Genomic DNA, 2,887 nt, shown 5'->3' on the forward strand with positions numbered 1-2,887 from the left:
CCACCCCCACCCTCCTCCCTGTGAACCACAATACAGATGCTAGAAACCAGCATGCTAGTGCTGCCCATGACCTGTAAGAAACTAGAAAGTAGTATACTGGAGCTGAGTGTGTAGCCCCCTTCACTCTAAGTTAGTTCAGGTGCTTTGTACTAGTCACTGAAGCTATTTACTCATAGATCTGCCATGGCCTTTCCAGGGAGGCATTCAGCATTGGGAATTTTAAAGTGCAGTTCATATTATCCTAGAAAACATGGATTTGGCAATCCCAGCCCTGCAGCCTTTCTTCAAGCAAAGGCTGTGACACATGCCCTGGGGAAGGAGCCCCACACAGTCCTGCTGCTGGCTGGCATACTCCAACACCCCTCCAGGAACCAGACCCCTTGCTCCCAAGCCACACATGAGGCCTGGTCAGGAGGCACATGTTATCTGGGGGACTGGTCAAGCAAAGGTCTGCACTGAGAAGGACCACAGCTGCTCACCTCAGCAGCAGCTCTTACCAGAGCGTATTAAAACTTTGTGGAAATAAGCTTCTTAATGGCAAGGAGTGCCTCCAATTAAGCCTGCAGAGCACCATTAAGTTTCCTAAATCGTTTTACAGTGCTGTAAGTCTTGAGTGATACTACCAAGCATGTTTTGAAAGAGTGAAACTACACATATTTAGCTCTACTGGGGAGTGAAGAAAATCTGCTGCAATGAGCACTTCCTGGAACAGGCCCAGAAAACTGAAGGAGTAGCTTTGTTACAGCAATTAAAGGAGCCTGCTACCCAGAGAGAAAGAGAATCCAGTTACATAATTGCAGCCCTATGATTACAATACTTCAATTCTTCACTCTGCCTGCAGTTGAAGACTTCTATTGCAACCTTAATTTATACGTTTTAGATACAATGTTTAATAGAGCACTGCTATTAACATGCACTAATAGCATCAGGAGGAATGACAGGAACTGAGCGCAAACGCCAACAGAGAGCACGCGCCCCTACCACAGCTCTGGAAAAGCCACTTCCAGGCAGTTTGTTCCTCTCCGTGCTGTGGTTTAAGCCAGTGGGTGTTAGCCTGTGGCCCAGAAGCCCTGGCAGGACAAGACATGGCTCAGAACAGCCCAACCAACCGCCTGTAGATTTGGCTTCACTATCCAGGAATCTGGCAATCCCTTGGGAAAGTCTTCTGGGGGTCCAGCCCACAGGAAAAGGGAAGTAGCAGAAATTCACTTGTGGGTCATTCCTCCAGGAAAGCCTCTTTATGGAAAGAGGGCAAGCAAGCTCTCACACACATCAGGCCTTTGCAAACCTTCACTGCACGCTGAGTTCAGAGGGCATTTGCCATTACATAACCAGCCACAGAGTGACCTGCAAAAAGCATGTTCCTTCCTCATTGTTTAGGCAAGGAGCATCTCAGTGCAGGCCCATGCTGCCGAGGGCCAACAGCGCCATAGAGAAAACCTATTATCTTTCAGTAGAGCTGCAAGCGCTGGCCAGCCTGCCCTCCCCAGCACCGTACCGCTCCAGGGCACAGCATCCTTCACAGGCCAACCACAGCAGGGGCTGGCAGCTGGCTGTGCTGCTGGGGAGAGGGTCCCCTGCACCCGCCATGGGGCAGGGAGCAGCTCCAAGTGTCACCCCATCCACCCACCTGAACACCACAGAGCAGGGCCCCAGTCTCAGCTTATTCCCCCACGGGGTTACAGAGGCATCCTCCCAGCAAGGCAGCCCAGTGGCACCAGAGTACACATCTTATCCCTAAGCCACAAGATCACAGCTGGCCCTCAGGGTCTTGGCCACCCAAGTCTGGCCTCTTCACGGGCCTCTTGAAGAAAACCACAAAGCCCCAGCACCCAGCTCAGGGCAGGATGGGCCTAGGAAGGGATAACAATACAGCTCCAGCAGCCACCCCTTCCCCAGCTCAAGGCAGGATGGGGTCTTGAGGGAGGAAGACAAAGACCACAGCCCTAGCAGCCACTCCAGGGCAGGACGAGGCCTTGGGAGGGGGATTAGGCCCAAGCCAGCACCCAACCCTTCCCTCACCAGGTTAGGATGAGGTCATGAATAGAGTACAAGGCCCGAGCCCAGCACCCAGCTACTCCCCCAGCAGGACAGGACAGTGCTTTGGGAGGGGGAATGATGCTCAAGCTCAGCACCCACTCCTTCCCTCACCGGGACAAGATGTGGCTTTGGGACAGGGATGAGACACAAGCCCCCACACCCACTCTTTCCCTCCCCGGGCAGGATGGGGCCCAAAGAGTGGGATGAGGCCCAAGCCCAGCACCCACCGCTTCCCCACCAGGACAGTATGGAGCCCGAGGATGGGGAGGAGGCCCAAGCCCAGCACCCACCACGGCGTGAGAAGGCCCTGGAAAGGGGGTGCTGCGCAGCCCCATCCCCACCTCGGCAGAAGGGGGCCCGGGGAGAAGCTCCCGGGCGGCTCCCAGGAGCCGGGCGCATGTGCAGGCCGCAGCCCTGCGTGACCTTCATGGGGGGGGGGAAGTCCCGGGGGCGCCCGAGGTAGCGGTGACCTTGCCCAGAGCGGGGCCGGCAACGCACCGGCGGCAGACCACCGGGGCGGGGCAAGCTCCGAGCTCCGCCGGGAACTAACCACGGGCTGGAGCCGCCCACCGGCCGGCCAGGGCCGCGACCCCCTCCCCTCCCCGGGGCGGCCCAGCCGCCACCTCACCCACGGAAGGAGCGGTGCCAGGCGAGGCGCGGAGGTCCCCGCCGCCGCCGCCCCGGCGGAGGGCGTCGCTCACCTTCACAGTGACAGGGCCACCCCGGGAGGGCGAGGCACGGCACCGAGGAGGAGGTGAGAGGAGGAGGAGGCTCGGACACCGCTTACGCCTCAGCCCGCTCCCGCTCCGCTCCGTTCCCTGCGCCGCGCCGAGCGCTCTGCGCCTCG

The 2,887-nt window shown here is 58.1% G+C and overlaps 1 protein-coding gene across 2 annotated transcripts in view; it reads right to left on the reverse strand.

Moving 5' to 3' along the window:
- The window catches only part of DYNLL2 (dynein, light chain, LC8-type 2), a 7,338-nt gene extending 4,457 nt beyond the window's left edge, over positions 1-2,881 (reverse strand). The window contains exons 1-2 of one of the 2 annotated variants that reach the window (XM_010573824.1): positions 2,742-2,881; positions 1,631-1,737 (exon numbers count right to left, since the gene is read on the reverse strand). The gene's annotated coding sequence lies outside the window, so the exon portion shown is untranslated. The remainder of the gene's footprint in view (positions 1-1,630; positions 1,738-2,741) is intronic. The other variant, XM_010573823.1, reaches the window with a different exon arrangement.
- Between the last annotated feature and the right edge of the window lie 6 nt (positions 2,882-2,887).

Source organism: Haliaeetus leucocephalus, unplaced genomic scaffold (assembly GCF_000737465.1).
Source record: "Haliaeetus leucocephalus isolate CR32 unplaced genomic scaffold, Haliaeetus_leucocephalus-4.0 Scaffold395, whole genome shotgun sequence".
Classification (NCBI taxonomy): domain Eukaryota; kingdom Metazoa; phylum Chordata; class Aves; order Accipitriformes; family Accipitridae; genus Haliaeetus; species Haliaeetus leucocephalus.